Source organism: Schistocerca piceifrons, chromosome 4, assembly GCF_021461385.2.
Source record: "Schistocerca piceifrons isolate TAMUIC-IGC-003096 chromosome 4, iqSchPice1.1, whole genome shotgun sequence".
NCBI lineage: Eukaryota > Metazoa > Arthropoda > Insecta > Orthoptera > Acrididae > Schistocerca > Schistocerca piceifrons.
In genome coordinates this window covers 809,554,902-809,563,358 of record NC_060141.1, presented here as the reverse complement: position 1 = coordinate 809,563,358, position 8,457 = coordinate 809,554,902, and positions in this window count along the sequence as shown.

The following is an 8,457-nucleotide window of genomic DNA, read 5'->3' as shown; positions in this document are numbered from 1 at the left end:
AAAGAATATCCTGTCGTTTCCATAGAAACGTTACTCAATTTAGAAGGAGATGTCATAGAACCCATAGTATTTCATAGCGACGCAATTTCTGTGTTAATTCGTCAATGTGAGGAACGAGGGTTGCAGAAAAGACGTAACAGTGCATCGGACAGGAGAAATTCGTGTCCCAAAAGAATATCCTGTCGTTTCCATAGAAACGTTACTCAATATAGAAGGAGATGTCATAGAACCCATCGTATATCATAGCGACGAAATTTCCTTGTTAATTAGTCAATGTGAGGGAGCGAGGGATGCAGTAAAGAAATAATAGTGCATCGGACAGGAGTAACTCGTGTCCCAAAAGAATATCCAGTCGTTTCCATAGAAACGTTACTCAATTTAGAAGGAGATGTCATAGAACCCATAGTATCTCATAGCGACACAATTTCTGTGTTAATTCGTCAATGTGAGGGTGCGGGGAATGCAGTAAAGAAGGAATAGTGCATCGGACAGGAGAAACACGTGTCCCAAAATGATATCCTGTCGTTTCGATAGAAACGTTGCTCAATTTAGAAGGAGATGTCATAGAACACATAGTATTTCATAGCGACGCAATTTCCTTGTTAATTAGTCAATGTGAGGGAGCGATAGATGCGGTAAAGTAGGAATAGTGCATGGGACAGGAGAAACTCGTGTCCCAAAAGAATATCCAGTCGTTTCCATAGAAACGTTACACAATTTAGAAGGAGATGTCATAGAACCCATAGTATTTCATAGCGACGCAATTTCCGTGTTAATTCGTCAATGTGAGGGAGCGAGGGATGCAGTAAAGAAGGAATCGTGCATCGGACAGGAGAAACTCGTGTCCAAAAGAATATCCTGTCGTTTCCATAGAAACGTTACTCAATTTAGAAGGAGATGTCATAGAACCCATAGTATTTCATTGCGACACAATTTCTGTGTTAATTCGTCAATGTGAGGGAGCGAGGGATGCAGTAAAGAAGGAATAGTGCATCGGACAGGAGAAACTCGTGTCCCAAAAGAATATCCTGACGTTTCCATAGAAATTATACTCAATTTAGAAGGAGATGTCATAGAACCCATAGTATTTCATAGCGACGCAATTTCTGTGTTAATTCGTCAATGTGAGGGAGCGAGGGATGCAGTAAAGAAGGAATAGTGCATCGGACAGGAGAAACTCGTGTCCCAAAAGAATATCCTGGCGTTTCCATAGAAACGTTACTCAATTTAGAAGGAGATGTCATAGAACCCATAGTATTTCATAGCGACGCAATTTCCTTGTTAATTAGTCAATGTGAAGGAGCGATGGATGCAGTAAGGAGGGAATAGTGCAGCGGACAGGAGAAACTCGCGTCCCAAAAGAATATCCAGTCGTTTCCATAGAAATGTTACTCAATTTAGAAGGAGATGTCATAGAACCCATAGTATTTCATAGCGACGCAATTTCTGTGTTAATTCGTCGATGTGAGGGAGCGAGGGATGCAGTGAAGTAGGAATAGTGCATCGGACAGGAGAAACTTTTGTCTCAAAAGAATATCCTGTCGTTTCCATAGAAACGTTACTCAATTTACAAGGAGATGTCATAGAACCCATAGTATTTCATAGCGACGCAATTTCTGTGTTAATTCGTCAATGTGAGGGAGCGAGGATGCAGTAAAGAAGGAATAGTGCATCGGACAGGAGAAACTCGTGTCCCAAAAGAATATCGTGACGTCTCCATAGAAACGATACTCAATTTAGAAGGAGATGTCAAAGAACCCATAGTACTTCATAGCGACGCAATTTCTGTGTTAATTCGTCAATGTGAGGGAGCGAGGGATGCAGTAAAGAAGGAATAGTGCATCGGAAAGTACATAGTCGTATCTCAAAAGAGATTCCTGTTGTTTCTTAGAAACGTTACTCTATTAAGAACGAGATGTCATAGAACCCAAAGTATTTCATAGCGACGCAATTTACCTGTTAATTAGTCAATGTGAGGGAGCGAGATATGCAGTAAAGGAGGAATAGTGCATTGGACAGGAGAAACTCGTGTCCAAAAGAATATCCAGTCGTTTCCATCGAAACGTTACTCAATGTAGAAGGAGATGTCATAGAACCCATAGTATTTCATAGCGACGCAATTTCTGTGTTAATTCGTCAATGTGAGGGAGCGAGGGATGCAGTAAAGGAGGAATAGTGCATCGGACAGGAGAAACTCGTGTCCCAAAAGAATATCCAGTCGTTTCCATAGAAACGTTACTCAATTTAGAAGGAGATGTCATAGAACACATAGTATTTGATAGCGACGCAATTTCTGTGTTTATTCTTCAATGTGAGGGAGCGAGGGATGCAGTAAAGAAGGAATAGTGCATCGGACAGAAGAAACTCTTGTCCCAAAAGAATATCCTGTCGTTTCCATAGAAACGTTACTCAATTTAGAAGGAGATGTCATAGAACCCATAGTATTTCATATCGACGCAATTTACTTGTTAATTAGTCAATGTGAGGGAGCGAGGGATGCAGTAAAGGAGGAATAGTGCAACGGACAGGAGAAACTCGTGTCGCAAAAGAATATCCAGTGGTTTCCATAGAAACGTTACTCAATTTAGAAGGAGATGTCATAGAACCAATAGTAATTCATAGCGACGCAATTTCTGTGTTAATTCGTCAATGTGAGGGAGCGAGGGATGCAGTACAGAAGGAATAGTGCATCGGAAAGGATATAGTCGTATCCCAAAAGAGAATCCTATTGTTTCCTTAGAAACGTTACTCTATTAAGAAGGAAATGTCATAGAACCCATTGTATTTCATAGCGACGCAATTTCTGTGTTAATTCGTCAGTGTGAGGGCGCGAGGGATGCAGTAAAGAAGGAATAGTGCATTGGACAGGAGAAACTCGAGTCCCAAAAGAATATCTAGTCGTTTCCATAGAAAAGTTACTCAATTTAGAATGAGATGTCATAGAACACATAGTATTTCATAGCGACGCAATTTCTGTGTTAATACGTCAATGTGAGGGAGCGAGGGATGCAGTAAAGAAGGAATAGTGCATCGGAAAGGACATAGTCGTATCCCAAAAGAGAAACCTGTTGTTTCCTTAGAAGCGTTACTCTATTAAGAAGTAGATGTCATAGAACCCATAGTATTTCATAGCGACGCAATTTACTTGTTAATTAGTCAATGTGAGGGAGCGAGGGATGCAGTAAAGGAGGAATAGTGCATCGCAAAGGACATAGTCGTATCCCAAAAGAGAATCCTGTTTATGATTAGAATTGTTACTCTATTAAGAAGGAGATGTCATAGAACCCATAGTATTTCATATCGACGCAATTTACTTGTTAATTAGTCAATGTGAGGGAGCGAGGGATGCCGTAAAGGAGGAATAGTGCAACGGACAGGAGAAACTCGTGTCGCAAAAGAATATCCAGTGGTTTCCATAGAAACGTTACTCAATTTAGAAGGAGATGTCATAGAACCCATAGTATTTCATAGCGACGCAATTTCTGTGTTAATTCGGCAATGTGAGGGAGCGAGGATGCAGTAAAGAAGGAATAGTGCATCGGACAGGTGAAACTCGTGTCCCAAAGGAATATCCTGTCGATTCCATAGAAACGTTACTCAATTTTGAAGGAGATGTCATAGAACCCATAGTATTTCATAGCGACGCAATTTCTGTGTTAATTCGTTAATGTGAGGGAGCGAGGGATGCAGTAATGAAGGAATAAAGCATCGGTAAGGCCATAGTCGTATCCCAAAAGAGAATCCTATTGTTTCCTTAAAATTGTTACTCTATTAAGAAGGAGATGTCATAGAACCCATAGTATTTCATATCGACGCAATTTACTTGTTAATTAGTCAATGTGAGGGAGCGAGGGATGCAGTAAAGGAGGAATAGTGCAACGGACAGGAGAAACTCGTGTCCCAAAAGAATTTCCAGTGGTTTCCATAGAAACGTTACTCAATTTAGAAGGAGATGTCATGGAACCAATAGTATTTCATAGCGACGCAATTTCTGTGTTAATTCGTCAATGTGAGTGAGCGAGGGATGCAGTAAAGAAGAATTAGTGCATCGGACAGGAGAAAATCGTGTCCCAAAAGAATATCCTGTCGTTTCCATAGAAACGTTACTCAATTTAGAAGGAGATGTCATAGAACACATAGTATTTCATAGCGACGTAATTTCTTTGTTAATTAGTCAATGTGAGGGAGCGATGGATGCAGTAAAGAAGGAATAGTGCATCGGACAGGAGAAACTCGTGTCCCAAAAGAATATCCAGTCGTTTCCATAGAAACGTTACTCAATTTAGAAGGAGATGTGATAGAACTCATAGTATTTCATAGCGACGCAATTTCTGTGTTAATTCGTCAATGTGAGGGAGCGAGGGGTGCAGTAAAGAAGGAATAGTGCATCGGACAGGAGAAACTCGTGTCCCAAGAGAATATCCAGTCGTTTCCATAGAAATGTTACTCAATTTAGAAGGAGATGTCATAGAACCCATAGTATTTCATAGCGACGCAATTTCCTTGTTAATTAGTCAATGTAAGGGAGCGAGGGATGCAGTAAAGAAGGAATAGTGCATCGGACAGGAGAAACTCGTGTCCCAAAAGAATATCCAGCCGTTTCCATAGAAACGTTACTCAATTTAGAAGGAGATGTCATAGAACCCATAGTATTTCATAGCGATGCAATTTCTGTGTTACTTCGGCAATGTGAGGGAGCGAGGGATGCAGTAAAGAAGGAATAGTGCATCGGACAGGTGAAACTCGTGTCCCAAAGGAATATCCTGTCGTTTCCATAGAAACGTTACTCAATTTAGAAGGAGATGTCATAGAACACATAGTATTTCATAGCGATGCAATTTCTGTGTTAATTCGTCAATGTGAGTTAGCGAGGGATGCAGTAAAGAAGGAATAGTGCATCGGACAGGAGAAACTCGTGTCCCAAAAGAAAATCCTGTCGTTTCCATAGAAACGTTACTCAAAATAGAAGGAGATGTCATAGAACCAATAGTATTTCATTTTCTGTGTTAATTAGTCAATCTGAAGGAGCGAGGGATGCAGTAAAGAAGGAATAGTGCACCGGACAGGAGAAACTCGTTTCCAAAAAGAATATCCAGTCGTTTCCATAGAAACGTTACTCAATTTAGAAGGAGATGTCATAGAACCAATAGTATTTCATAGCGACGCAATTTCTGTGTTAATTCGTCAATGTGAGGGAGCGAGGGACGCAGTAAAGAAGGAATAGAGCATCGGAAAAGACATAGTCGTATCAAAAAGGAGTATCCTGTCGATTCCATAGAAACGTTACTCCATTTACAAGGAGATGTCATAGAACCCATAGTATGTCATAGCGACGCAATTTCTGTGTTGATTCGTCAATGTGAGGGAGCGAGGGATGCGGTAAAGAAGGAATAGTGCATCAGACAAAAGAAACTCGTGTCCCAAAAGAATATTGTGAAGTTTCCATAGAAACGTTACTCAATTTGGAAGGAGATGTCATAGAACCCATAGTATTTCATAGCGACGCAATTTCTGTGTTAATTAGTCAATGTGAGGGAGCGAGGGATGCAGTAAAGAGGGAATAGTGCATCGGACAGGAGAAACTCGTGTCCCAAAGGAATATCCTGTCATTTCCATAGAAACGTTACTCAATTTAGAAGGAGATGGCATAGAACCCATTGTATTTCATAGCGACGCAATTGCTGTGTTAATTCGTCAATGTGAGGGAGCGAGGATGCAGTAAAGAAGGAACAGAGCATCAGAAAGGCCATAGTCGTATCCCAAATAAGAATCCTGTTGTTTCCTCAAAATTGTTACTCTATTAAGAAGGAGATGTCATAGAACCCATAGTATTTCATATCGACGCAATTTACTTGTAATTAGTCAATGTGAGGGAGCGAGGGATGCAGTAAAGGAGGAATAGTGCAACGGACAGGAGTAACTCGTGTCCCAAAAGAATATCCAGTGGTTTCCATAGAATCGTTACTCAATTTAGAAGGAGAATTCATAGAACCCATAGTATTTCATAGCGACGCAATTTCTGTGTTAATACGTCAATGTGAGGGAGCGAGGGATGCAGTAAAGCAGGAATAGTGCATCGGAAAGGACATAGTCGTATCCCAAAAGAGAATCCTGTTGTTTCCTTAGAAACGTTACTCTATTAAGAAGTAGATGTCATAGAACCCATAGTATTTCATAGCAACGCAATTTACTTGTTAATTAGTCAATGTGAGTTAGCGAGGGATGCAGTAAAGGAGGAATAGTGCATCGGAAAGGACATAGTCGTATCCCAAAAGAGAATCCTGTTTATGATTAGAATTGTTACTCTATTAAGAAGGAGATGTCATAGAACCCATAGTATTTCATATCGACGCAATTTTACTTGTTAATTAGTCAATGTGAGGGAGCGAGGGATGCAGTAAAGGAGGAATAGTGCAACGGAAAGGAGAAACTCGTGTCGCAAAAGAATATCCAGTGGTTTCCATAGAAACGTTACTCAATTTAGAAGGAGATGTCATAGAACCAATAGTAATTCATAGCGACGCAATTTCTGTGTTAATTCGTCAATGTGAGGGAGCGAGGGATGCAGTACAGAAGGAATAGTGCATCGGAAAGGATATAGTCGTATCCCAAAAGAGAATCCTATTGTTTCCTTAGAAACGTTACTCTATTAAGAAGGAAATGTCATAGAACCCATTGTATTTCATAGCGACGCAATTTCTGTGTTAATTCGTCAGTGTGAGGGCGCAGGGATGCAGTAAAGAAGGAATAGTGCATCGGACAGGAGAAACTCGAGTCCCAAAAGAATATCTAGTCGTTTCCATAGAAAAGTTACTCAATTTAGAAGGAGATGTCATAGAACCAATAGTATTTCATAGCGACGCAATTTCTGTGTTAATTCGTCAATGTGAGGGAGCGAGGGATGCAGTAAAGAAGGAATAGTGCATCGGACAGGAGAAACTCGTGTCCCAAAGGAATATAATGTCGTTTCCATAGGAATGTTACTCAATTTAGAAGGAGATGTCATAGAACACATAGTATTTCATAGCGACGCAATTTCTGTGTTAATTCGTCAATGTGAGGGAGCGAGGGATGCAGTAAAGATGGAATAAAGCATCGGAAAGGACATAGTCGTATCCCAAAAGAGAATCCTGTTGTTTCCTTAGAATTGTTACTCTATTAAGAAGGAGATGTCATAGAACCCATAGTATTTCATAGCGACAAAATTTCTGTGTTAATTCTTCAATGTGAGGGTGCGAGGGATGCGTTAAAGAAGGAATAGAGCATCGGACAGGAGAATCTCGTGTCCCAAAAGAATATCCAATCGTTTCCGTAGAAACGTTACTCAATTTAGAATGAGATGTCATAGAACCCATAGTATTTCATAGCGACGCAATTTCTGTGTTAATTCGTCAATGTGAGGGAGCGAGGTTTGCAGAAAAGACGTAACAGTGAATCGGACAGGAGAAATTCGTGTCCCAAAGAATATCCTGTCGTTTCCATAGAAACGTTACTCAATTTAGAAGGAGATGTCATAGAACCCATAGTATTTCATAGCGACGAAATTTCCTTGTTAATTAGTCAATGTGAGGGAGCGAGGGATGCAGTAAAGAAGGTATAGTGCATCAGACAGGAGTAACTCGTGTCCCAAAAGAATATCCAGTCGTTTCCATAGAAACGTTACTCAATTTAGAAGGAGATGTCATAGAACCAATAGTATTTCATAGCGCCACAATTTCTGTGTTAATTCGTCAACGTGAGGGAGCGAGAGATGCGTTAAAGGAGGAATAGTGCATCGGACAGGAGAAACTCGTGGCCCAAAAGAATATCCAGTCGTTTATATAGAAACGTTACTCAATTTAGAAGGAGATGTCATGGAACCCATAGTATTTCATAGCGACGCAATTTCTGTGTTAATTCGTCAATGTGAGGGAGCGAGGGATGCAGTAAAGAAGGAATAGTGCATCGGACAGGAGAAACTTGTGTCCCAAAAGAATATCCTGACGTTTCCATAGAAACGTTACTCAATTTAGAAGGCGATGTCATAGAACCCATAGTATTTCATAGCGACGCAATACCCTTATTAATTTTTCAATGTGAGGGAGCGAGGGATGCAGTACAGCAGGAATAGTGCATCGGACAGGAGAAACTCGTGTCCCAAAAGAATATCCAGTCGTTTCCATAGAAACGTTACTCAATTGAGAAGGAAATGTCATAGAACCCATAGTATTTCATAGCGACGCAATTTCCTTGTTAATTAGTCAATGTGGGGGAGCGAGGAATGCAGTAAAGAAGGAATAGTGCATCGGACAGGAGAAACTCGTGTCCCAAAAGAATATCCAGTCGTTTCCATAGAAACGTTACTCAATTTAGAAGGAGATGTCATAGAACCCATAGTATTTCATAGCGACGCAATTTCTGTGTTGATTCGTCAATGTGAGGGAGCGAGGGATGCAGTAAAGAAGGAATAGTGCATCA